Source organism: Oryzias melastigma, linkage group LG23 (assembly GCF_002922805.2).
Source record: "Oryzias melastigma strain HK-1 linkage group LG23, ASM292280v2, whole genome shotgun sequence".
In the NCBI taxonomy this organism is placed as follows: domain Eukaryota; kingdom Metazoa; phylum Chordata; class Actinopteri; order Beloniformes; family Adrianichthyidae; genus Oryzias; species Oryzias melastigma.
This window is the reverse complement of record NC_050534.1, coordinates 14,730,062-14,742,215: the sequence shown is the minus strand read 5'-3', so window position 1 is coordinate 14,742,215 and position 12,154 is coordinate 14,730,062. Positions and strand designations below refer to the sequence as shown.

General features: G+C 40.0%; 1 long non-coding RNA gene across 5 annotated transcripts in view; it reads left to right on the top strand.

Moving 5' to 3' along the window:
- The window catches only part of LOC112158751, a 354,072-nt gene that overhangs the window by 302,443 nt on the left and 39,475 nt on the right, over positions 1-12,154 (top strand). For all 5 annotated transcript variants that reach the window (XR_004947099.1, XR_004947100.1, XR_002921355.2 and 2 more), the window contains one exon: positions 9,963-10,036. This is a non-coding gene — a long non-coding RNA (uncharacterized LOC112158751). The remainder of the gene's footprint in view (positions 1-9,962; positions 10,037-12,154) is intronic.

Below are 12,154 nucleotides of genomic sequence, written 5' to 3'. Positions count from 1 at the left end.
GTTAGCCAAAATCCCCCAAAATTGTGGTTTTCTAGGACATAGTTTCTGCAGAGTGGCAGTAGTTTATCAACATTTTGCCACTGAGTAGTGGGTGTGACTGTTGAAGTGAAGTAAGCCTTCTCTAATTTCCCATAATCCCTGTGTTTACACTCTGGCCAGCTAGATTCCAGGCCGTTACACCCCCAACCTAACATTACTGGTGCGACAAAAATATATATAATATTGGAGCTATCCATTTGTTTTGATTGTGAAGTCAATGAAAATGAAAACGTACATGAATCTATTTGTCTACAAGTGGATGCATCGGTATGGAGCTTGTGGCCCACTGGCTGTAGCAGCCAGGTTTTTGGTAGGGCTGGTATTTGTTAAAATTCTAAAACGATTTGATTTGATTCACAGGAGCCTGGGTTGATTAGATTCCAATTTTTTTTTATTCTTTCATTTTAAGTTTACACATTTATACAAATTTGTTTAAAAAAAACATTAATAATCTATTTTATTTTTTATTGATTAATTTTTTTTATTAATCTATTTATTTCTATTCGTTAAATAATGAGATTGTTAATATCATACAGTCTCACATTTATTTTCAAAAGGAGAAGTTCCAACAAAAACGTTCAGATTATTAACATTGTAAACATTGTTCTGCTTCTCCTGGAGGACGTTTCAGTTTGGCCACTAGGTGGCGACCGCGCTATAGCATTACACCTTATTCCAGAAGAAAACGGTATGAGCAAAAAATGTTTTGGACCACAAACAGTTACTTTAAAAAATATTTCCTTAAAAGAGTTTGGAAAGTTCATACATGTGAGTTTATAAAGATGTTAATTTAGTCAGCATTGAATGTTTAGAATGACCGAGTGTTAGCATTAGCCATCCTATATGAAATTCCTGTAAATGTTAGCATCAAGCTAGCAGACTTTAGGTTTATATGCTAGATCCATCTCTATTTGTATTAATTGATTATTGATCAATTAAGCTTAATTTGATATTTAGTTCACAGAAGCCTCCAGATATAAATTTTTAGTGTAATTAAACATTGTGTAATTTATTTTTTTAGTTTTCTTTACAGTTGAAGTCTATTAAGCTGTGTTGGTTTCCAGAGACAGGCTTACCGGAATTGTTGGGATATTTTTTCTTAAGTTTAAGATAAATAGAGGTGGAACAAAATATCGGTATGGCGAACTATCACGATACTTCAACTCATGAAAGATTTCCGGTCCCCTTTTCCCTAAATCCTTTATTACAATAAAAGAAGTCCTCCAGAGGGGACCAACTCATACCGGACCGATACATTTTAGCTTTGTTAACTGTACCAGTGCAGCGCATTGTGTTTTTAAATTGTTTGGTAAAAAAAAAAAAAAGTTTAAATGAAAGATTTTTTTAAACAAATAGTGATATATCATAGATTACCAGGGTAATATACTGGCTATTCCAATTTTTGCCATATCATGATACTATTATCCCGAGTCATGTATCGTGAATCGCATAATATCGTGAGTTACCAAGAGATTTCCAGCCCTAAAGATGAATATTCCTACTTTTTATTGTTTTGGTCCTAATAAGGGTAAATATTGAAATAAACAATTTATATTTCCTTTTAGTTTAGCATTTTAAATAGCTGCAGAAAAGCTTTTAATCCATAAAAATCTTGTGAAAGAGTTTTCATTCCATTTTAAACGTTATTAAAATGAAATCATGTGGAGTAATGAGGAAAAAAACCCCAAAATGTGAAGCTTGTTTACCTTCTTTATTGTGTTAAAGGGGAGGAGTGGTGATAGTATGACTGTGGACAGCCAGAAATATCAAGGACAGGTCGATAGTTGTGAAAGGTCACTCGTGTCACCACCTTTACACTGTGCAAACAGCTGAACAGTCCCGCATGTTGAAGGGGTTTAGCCTGCAGTGAAGGGAACATTAACAATGTGAACAAAGAGGTGATGCAGTTAGAACAGGATTGCCCAGGAAAAGGGAGTTCTGAGACACTTTTATTAAAGAAACTTTGATAAATTAGTCGATAAACGAGTACTTTTGGCATTTAAATGAAAAATAAATTACTAGGAGAGATTTTAACTTAATTAATATAGAAATAAATAGTGGACATTTATTTTTTTAGTAGATTTGACATGAATTGCGTATTTCTTTATCATGTAGACAAAATTTCAACTGTGGAATATCCAGTTTATCCCCCAGCACCTGATTAAACTGTTTTCTTCTTCCACTCTGAGTCAGAGCTGTGGAAGGACAGGAGTTAGCGGTACAGCGACGGTCTGTGTGTATTTTTGGATGTGTTTATTCCCTCTAATGCACTCACTTTGCCAAATGAAAAAGTCACTACATTCATTGTATCATTAAATAAAACTAAATTCAATTAAATGCTCCCCGTTTCTGCTTTAGGGACTAGTTTCCCTTCAAATGGATCTAGTTTGAATTTAATTTTGAGTCCATTAAAATGGTATTTTGGTCTATTTTGCGGGCAAATCTGGCTTAGCCCGCAGAATAACATCCTGTTTGTCATGTCGATGATGTGTGAGGGTGATTGGAGGCCGCGGAAGAGGAAAAGATGTGCAAAAGAGGAAGTCCTGACACATGTCAACTGAATCTAAGCTGATTCAAAAGTTCAGAGTTTCTCTGATCCGAAACACAAAAGTCTTTGATCTTTGTATAAATATGTAAGGGATAAAGCTGTTTTATTAGAAATGAGTGGGTGACGTAATCGTTTCTGTTCCAACGTCCATCCGCTTATGGTCACTAACGAAAGAAATAACTAAGTGCTTAATTCTTGGTTCAAACTATTTTTCACAACAAGTTGGCTATTTGACGTATTGTCATGGTAACAGCCACATGATCCTGCACCGACCTTGATCTGCTGCAGAGGAGCAAACGTCATGTTAATGGATACAAAGCATTATTTCAGAGGGCAAGTTCACTTTTTATCGCTTGTTTTTGTTCAAATAATGAAGCAAAATTCTGTTTCAAACAAGCCAAGTCCACAAGTAGTTTTTGATGTAAGAAATATCCACCAATAACTCAGATTATTAAATGTGTATCAAAAAGAATTTATTTTATTAATAAAAAAATAATGTCTTATCAAACAGACGGAAAGGCAGACAACAAACTATTTAAAATCAGACATTTAGAGACGTGAAGGACAGAGATTTTTTCTACTGTTGTGATAAACTGTGGAATAACATATATGTCTACATATAATCAAAGTTTCTGTCGCTCCGGTAACCAATTTAGGCAATAATGTAGAACATGCAGGTCATGTGACTGGAACTTCTTTTGTCCCTTTTTAATGGACACTCTGCAGCCAATCAGAATAGAGCTTTCACCCAGACTGTAAAAAAAAAAATTATTTGCGATGTTATAAACTTGGGGGGAAAGGGGTGGGGCTCCAAAAGCCACGCCCCCTCAGAGGAGATTTTGGAAACAGAGGCTTCAGATCAACATGAAAAAGACTTTTAGGTTGTGTAATTTGGTCAAAAACTTAATAATCATTAAAAAAAACACTATTGGGAACGTTTTTTTAATTACAAAAAAATTGCCTAAATAGTTTAAATAACTATTTCTCTTTAGAGACACATGAGTTAGTATAATTCAACTCGTCCAAAGTCTCTGCTAATAATTAAATATAAAAAAATAGGAACTTTTCATTCAACAATCTGTTTTGTGAATCTTTTAATAGTTTTCCAGCAGTCTTTTGGTAGAAAAAGCAGTAAATTATCTGTACATGTTCCCAAACACGTGTCTTTAACATGTCACTTTGATTAAAAATACCCATCTATGTGTGCTCCTATAAAGGGAACCTGTGTGCGTCACCACCAAACACAATTACATAAAAGTAATTGAACTCCCTCGACACTCCAGCAGTAAAAACCAATGTGTGGTACTTAAGGAAAAGCACATTTCTGATTTTCTTTTCATCAAAGCATCAAGTGCTGTAACCAAGGTGAGGCAGAAAGTGGACACGATAAGAGCATCTCTCCTTCCTGCTCCTTATCTTGATTTCTCAGGAACCAAGAAAGCATATTTGTTTAAACAATGCACAATTAGCGGCATTTAAACAGCTAAACTTGTTAAAGTGATTAGCTAGTGTTTACTATGAACAGCATTTTGTACACAAGATAAGAGCCCTTATTTTCAAATGCTAATGCTTGTTAATTAGCTGTGCTCCGGCGGGTAATTCCTTTTCAGCCCCTAACCTACAGTACAGGCAGCCTTTTCCTCACTTATTTGTTTATTTTGTGCAGATTGAAAACAGGAAGAGAAATAATGAATTAATTTAATCAATCATGTAAAGGCTAATATATGCATGACAAATGGCAAGGGGACAGTCTTAATGTCAGAAATCAAAAGGCAAAGACCCAAAGACTCACCTCGCCGCTGAAGACACCGGCGCCGCCAGCTCCAAGTAATTGTTTTCCTGACAACAAAAGCGCCTCATTCCCCCGGATTTTGGGATGCCGGCTGTAATGCTCAGCGTTCAGCGGGGGAACAACACAAACACTTTATCTAAAACCCTTCTCTGTGATCACTCTGCCACACAAACTTGTTGATTGTGTTGTTACAAAACAAGGGGAGGAAAATGGCTTTTGTGCGCTTTTGGAATTAAGGGAAACCTCAGTGAGCCTTCAGGGAGACGTGGCGCCGCAGCGAAAGAGACACGGCCGCTATAATCTAAGTTTAATGTTTGTTTGTGGTCCTAATCGTTTGTCTTCTCATCCGCTGAAAAAGCTCCATAAAGTCAGAGCTGGAAGGCGAGCAGACGCCACTTCTGCTCATCTCGCCTGTCCCATTACTCCAGACTGGGCAGCCGGCGTTCAAAGCTGAGGCCAGACAGAGGCCAGGAAGCGCCTCACCCTCACTAACGAAGGCCAGAGCCGCTCAGACGATTACAGGCTGCTGCTCGGGGTTTCTGTCTTTAAGCTCAGATTCAAATGTGTCAATGTGTTCAGTCGTGAAACCACAAATTCAAAATATATCCAGATTGCAAATTCAACTTTTATGACTGACTGTAATAGTTTCTTGGAAAAACTATTATACTAAATATTGAATTATAGCAACTCAAAAAATATAAAAGCCCATTTTGACGACAATGGAACAGCTTGCAAATTTAAAAGGATTATTGTCATAAAATTGTTGAAAAGTTTGGAAATTAGAAAATGAAAAAAAGTTCATTATACATTTGAGAAGCCGAGTCAGGAGCTGCATAAAATCCCTGCGATGATGAAAAGACAGTGGAATAGGCTGCGTGGTAGCAGGTTATTCTTGTTGTTAAAGTTTTAAAAATCTTTTATTATATCAGATATGAAGCACACGAGGAAGCAGGTTTAACCCTTGTGCTATCCTGGGCATGTTTACATTAAAAGTGGGTCATCTAGACCCAAAACCATGGGAAAAAAAAACATAAAAGCCTAAAATTACTGTTTTGAAAAGCTTTAAAACATATATTTGAAAGAAACAAATATAAAATACTTCAAAACATAAATATACACTCACATCTTAAAACATGTAGTTTCTGATTAGATTTACACATCTGAAGACCAAATCGACAAAAACTGAGAATAGAATACAGAATATGAAACTTTCCCTCCAAATGTCCATATTAAATCTTAAATAAAAAAGTTAAAATTAAACTTTCATTATTATTTTATATTAATTGTAGTATTAAAACTAACTGAGGGATCAGTTAAGTATTTGAATAATTATTATTATCAGTAGTACATATGCAAATGAGGTGCTGCCATCCCCGCTTTTCCTGGTGATTTTTGACCCCTTTGGCTTTCCATACTGCCTTCCCCTGACTGCACATCACAGTCACGAAGCAGCTGCGGCTGCAGGAAAGTGAATGCGATCTCTCAGTATCCGCGTCCTCCATGAATAGTCCGAGAAAGGTTTTTTGACGGAAGCTCCTTTCCCAGAAAAGAATCGGCTATTTTGGACTCTTTACTTTATTTTACCAAAATTTGGAACAAATATTTTTTTAGGATTAAAATAAAACCATCTATCATGGGGGAACTGGTCGGCTACTGAGGCTGGATTCCACAGCTCAAAGCTGAGTCTCTGATTGGTTGACGCAATGTGGCGACCTCAGGTATTTGAACTAAATAAATAATATGCATAAAGATAATAAATAGAAGTTCCCACATATGTAAACAGATATCTCTCAGTTATAGGTGATGGGAAGGGTGGGCGGTGTTGCTACGCTATAATACTCACCCAGAATTTAGAAGCAAATTTCTACTGAACTCCGACACAGGTTTCTTATTTTTGTTTAAAAATTGCAGAATCATGATTAAAATAGCACTGGAAATACTTTAAAATAGATGAAAAGATGATTAGAGATCTTTATGCTAATTCTCTAAAATGTTGGGGTAGTAAAGTTACAAAAACAGTTAAAATACCAAAGGGTCACATGATGACATCCATTGTTGGAGTCCTTAAATCAAATATTAATGAGAAAACCGAAAGTTATCATTCATCCATTGCACGGTGTTGTTTAAAAAACGAGAAGCCGCATTTTTTAATGTTTGCCGACTTTGACGTGGAACGTCAAACGTTCTTTTTCTTCCACAGCATCAGACTCGTCCTTTCGCCTGAGCGATTGAAACGTGTTCATTAAAAAAGGCTATCAAAGCAAAGCCGAAGTTTGCCTGTTCCCTCACTCCTGTAATAAGAAGCTAAAGATAACACTTCAGACAAAGAAATGACAGATGTGGTTGTCATGGTGACTGAGTAAACTCACAGAGAGCCAAAGAAACACTTAATTTAATGAAACTGCGCTGGTGTCTCGGCTTGGTTTATATTCGACTTACAGATGGATGTTATCTTTTTATTAGTTTTGTTATTTCATTTGTGGGTATTGATGCAGATGTCTGCCTCAGCACCACCCCGGAGCTTTTAGAACGCCGCTTTTAAGTCACGACACTCCAGAAGTGACTTTGCTGCGTGTTGTAGTCAGAAATGGACCCGGATCGCGTGAAAACGAAGCATGAGAAGGATGCGTCCTGCTCTGTGGACGGAGGCTGCTGTACACAATCACCTGGTGTTACCGGGGAAACCGACAAGCTGGCGGAAAAGCTATTTATGTAAATTCATGATTGCCGACTCTGCACACACCTGACAACATGGCTGGTTGCTATGGCGGATTGAGAGGGGGATTATTGCAGGAAGAGAAAATATGAACAGCTGTTCCTGGTTATGTTACTGAAAATGAGAGGAATTCTTGATCCTCCTTAACTCCGAAATGAAGGGATTTGGCTGAAGGAAAAGTGGGATTGAGCATCCAACGGAAAACACCTCCCCAGTTGGAGCCTGGCTCCTCAGGTCTGTCAGCGATTATAGCGCTCAGCGTTTCCTCAAACATCCAGATTGTGTGACTGCTCAAGTTAGCGCACGCTAAAGCTATAATAAAGACACGGTGACACGGTAAACACAATCTAAAGTGCTCCTCTTCACTTTCACAAAACGACTTCTCAAGTCTTTAACTGTAATTAGCATCTCAAAGTGGAACAAGTAGAGACTATGTTCTGACATTAGAGACGTTTACATAAGCCTACATGACTGAAAAGATTGACATTTAGACTGGAAATTGTTTCAAGTGTGATGTGCCAGTCTTAATTGAACAGTTTTGAGGTTTGATCTTTTAAACGTTTTAACTACGAGGCTCAATATAACTGTGAAAATGACTCGCTTTTAGTCCCAACGAAATAAAGTCAATTTATTGGTATTTTTGCAATATGGGCACGGCCATGTTGGAACCACAAATAAATTAGTAAGCCGTGATTGTTTTGTAGGTCTAAGTCACGATTTCTATGGTAACCAAACTCACAAATGATGGAAGTCCACCCCCATAGACGGAATATAACGAGACAGATTTTCCCCTCCCCCCTCGCGTTCCAAACAGGAAGTAGCTGCTTGTCTCTGAAAGTCAATATGCCTCGTTTCCACTGAGAGGTCCGGTATGGGAGGATTAGTACCTGACGGTCCAGTTAGTTCTGATAAGTGTTTCCACTAAGTTTAGCCTTGCTTCCACTTAGCGGTTTGGTTTCCCGGTGCATGCGTGGCATAGCCCGCTAGCGTGTCATTGTAGTACGACGACTAGAAAAGCAACAACAATGTAGTTCATCCAGCAGCTCGTCTTTTACTTACTTTACTTTTTGTACATCGTGTATAACAGGAATTTAATGTTGTTTGAAAGAAGATTGCAGGCAGCTAAGAAGAAAACCGCCGTGAAGAGGAAAACAGAATCGCTAGCTTAGCGCTATACCGGTGCTTTCTAATGTCGTCATCACTTCCTGCCAATCAATGGGTGGAAACGGCATGTTTTATTATTCTATGGACCTACAACGAATGGTGGCCCTCTAGAGGTATGAGTCAGAACTGTTTAATGCGGCTATTTTACAATTGAAACACTCAAAATACCAGATCAAACCGGGTGTCTCTTTTTAACATCTTCTTGCTAAACCTTTTATTTTATGTTGTATTTTCTTTATCACAAGTTATTTAAGTTATAAACTGGCCAATCAGATGCCTCAGTTAAAGCATGTGGTGTCCACTGGCCACACCTTTCTCAATGTTTGACGGGTTCTCCCGAGCCCGCTTTCAGAGGAAGGGGTGTGGCTTTCCAACAAACTCCCTCCTGATTCGTGAGAGTGGAACCGGCATTTTCTATTGGTGACGTCACAACCTCGCTTTGTCCATCTCTAGATATGCCAAACGTTTCGAACATAAAATATAAAACCCACATAGTTTGTTTATGAACTTGAGTAACTCGTGAAAAAATAGGAAGCAGAGCAAAGATAGTTATTCTGGCAAATATAATAGTTCATAGCTTTTATTTCTCAATAGAAGTTTATGGGATTTTCTCTGAACCAGCGGGTACTTCCTATGTGGAATAGTCTTGTTTGTCTATACAGTCAATGGTAGCATTGTGCTGAGTCATCAAACAAAGCTCTCATTTTATCAATCTTTGTTCTAATTCTCCCTCCTCTGAGCTCTACGTTGAAAAAACAAGGACCTAAAGACAAGCGTCTGAAATGAGCTTCCTCCGTAGGGTGGCTGGGCTCTCCCTTAGGGGGAGAATTTCGGTCACCCAGAGAGAGATCCTCCACATTCAGAGGAGCCAGAGCATCTGGTGTGGACGCCTCCCTGTGGAGGTGTCCCACTGGGTGGAGGCCCCAGGGAAGACCCGTTGGAGACACTACGTCCCTGGAAGTGAAGGCGGAGAGGGAAGTCTTTGGTTAAACTGCTTCCCGCCACGACCTGGAAGACGGATGGGCGAGTGGTGGTGTTCCCGACGTCGGACGTTTACACAAAACCCAGCAAATCCGAACTGGCACAGAAAAGGCACCAGCATGTCACTCGCTAACTCTTGTATCTTGTGGGATTTGGCAAAGCATATGTGAGCTTGGAGCAACGGCTCTCCGAGGGCACACGGAGGCACAAGAGTTGGCCGAGCGCGTTTGCAGAGAAAAGGGAGGATGCACGTACGCACATATGGCGTTCCAGTCAGTGCAATGTGGTCCGAAGCTGCAGGGCAGGAATGCAGCGAGGGCGCGAGCGCGGAGGCTGCGCGTCATACGCATCTCCGAGCATGTATGTGTGAGGACAGCCTGCGTTCGGCTTGTACCGGAAGTACCGCTCCAGTGACGACACTGGCAGCCTCTGGTGTGTGCTGTCACTTCGGTGAGGGCTTCCTCCGATAAGGTGCAGAAGAAGACGACAGCAGAGGAAAAGGGGCGCCTGCCTTTTCCATGTGGAGGAATCCTCTTTAGAACAAAATGTCTCAAATCAAAAGTTCTTTTTTTTATGAATCCTTAAACTTTAAAACTAGTTCCTCATAAGCTCTCACAGGGTACTTCACATGCTGTACTTTTTAGACACTTATTTGTAAAACTGAATGTTTTGGGTGAAAAACTAATAACTGTTCCTTCTTCTTCGTTGCATGCGGGGTACAGGTTCACCGAAAGGTGCGGCTGCACAAACTCCACCGGGAAATAAAACGTCTAGACAAAGATGTCTCAGCACACAGGTACACAGTTGACACACAAACATCTAGAAACACACACACGACTCCAACGAAGAAGTCTGAGTGCTTTCTACAGTATCTAAAGAGCAGCACAATTATTATCAGGATTATTATTGCCTCTCAGAACCTCAGAGGAATCTTTGCCCTATTGGATACACCATGAATCTGTGAGCAAATTATTGCCTTCATTCCTAACAGGGCCCCTCTTTTTTTTTTTAAATTCACTTCAGCATTCTTCATAAACATGAAGACATTTTTTATTTATTTACCATTTGTCTTCAGAATGGGAGTTACTCAGTTCCCACTAAAAACCCGTCTCCTCCACCTGTCTCGCTCTCCGCTCTGGCAGCTGACGCTTCAAAAGGGAATTACGTGATGAGCAACCGACCAACAGACATGTGCATTAGTGTCACATTCAGCAGTGATAGAGCACTGTACCCAACGTCCAAGTGGATCAGCGCGTCTGCACGGATCAACATTTAATTGCTTTGTGAAGACTCTGGCGCTCCCTTCTCTTTAAATTCACATCCAGATGACGCGGGGTGGCTGGGACTGACGATGACAGCGTGGCTTTTTTCAAATTAGTGCCTTTTCTCGTCTTCCTCGCCCTCCGCCAGTCGGCAGCGGGCAAAAGGAGGAAGCATATTTACGGATACTTTCTTTTTTGTTATTTTTGGCCTCCCGTAAACAAAACCACAAGATAAAAAGTTAATTCTAAAGAGCAAAAATACACAAAACAGGGTTAACGAATTTAAAAATCTGAAAAAAAAGGTAACCGCCCCATTCGAAGCTCATCTTTCACACTAAACTGTTGTTGAACATCAAAGTTTTAATAGAAGGTGCTACAAATCTAAAAACTTGTGGTATTTCCGCTTCCGGATGTCTGGGCGCCATCTTGTCTGCAGCCAGGTCCCCTTCAATCTTGCCCCAGAGTTTTACTTTTCATTCCAATAAAAGAAAGACTTTGTGTTCTATAACTCCATCCGGGCACAAACAGAAATGATTAATTTCTTCACTCTGTTGCCAATTCCATAAAATAAAAGAGATATCATTCATATGTCAGTACCAAAACTTGATAGATTAAAGTTTGATCTGGTTTAACTTTCCATGTTTGTAGAAGCTTGTGTTGCAGTGCAAGACTTTAACCTAACCTTGTACTTGCACTATTTCCATATTTATTATCATACATTACGTTTGGCACAATAAACAACAAATTACTTGTGAAATTAGTTATTTTCATATGTTTCTTGCCCTCCATCTCTGAGGCATCGCCTTTTGCCGCTTGAGGCATTTCATGATGTCATCCTATAGCTGGCCTCTGCATCGTCTGTGTTTTACCCACGAAAACAAACATCTGAATTATGGCAAAGATGGATTTGCATACCTGTAGCGATGGCCAGGGTAACGGCTGAGGCAGCTGAGCCGCGAAGCTATCAGCTGAGCACCACTAGCCGAGCTGCAAAGCTAACAATTGAGAACCACTAGTTAAGACGCAAAGCTAGCTGTTGAGGATTGCTAATTGAGCAGTGAAGCTAGCAGCAGAGCACCAGTAGTTGAGCGGCAAAGCTAGTGGCTGATGACAGCTAGCTGAGCGGAAAAGTTAGTGGCTGAGCACCTGTAGTTGAGCGGCAAAGCTAGCAACTGAGCGGCAAAATCTGCAGCTGAGGACCGTTAGCTGAGCGGAAAGGTAAGTGGCTGAGGACAGCTAGCTGAACGGCAAAGTTAGCAGCTGAGGACCGCTAGCTGAGCAGAAAAGTTGGTGTCTGAGCACCGCTAGCTGAATAGCGAAGCTAACAGATGAGCTGCAAAGTTAGAAGCCGAGTACAGCTAGCTGAGCAGTGAAGCTAACAGCTTAGTGGTGAGGCTAACGGCTGAGCGGTAAAGTTAGAAGCTGAGCACCAATAGTTGACTGGCAAAGTTAGCAGCTGAGGACCACTAGCTGGGTGGAAAAGTAAGTGGCTGAGCACCGCTAGCTGAATAGCGAAGCTAACAGATGAGCTGCAAAGTTAGAAGCCGAGTACAGCTAGCTGAGCAGTGAAGCTAACAGCTTAGTGGTGAGGCTAACGGCTGAGCGGCAAAGTTAGAAGCTGAGCACCAATAGTTGACTGGCAAAGTTAGCAG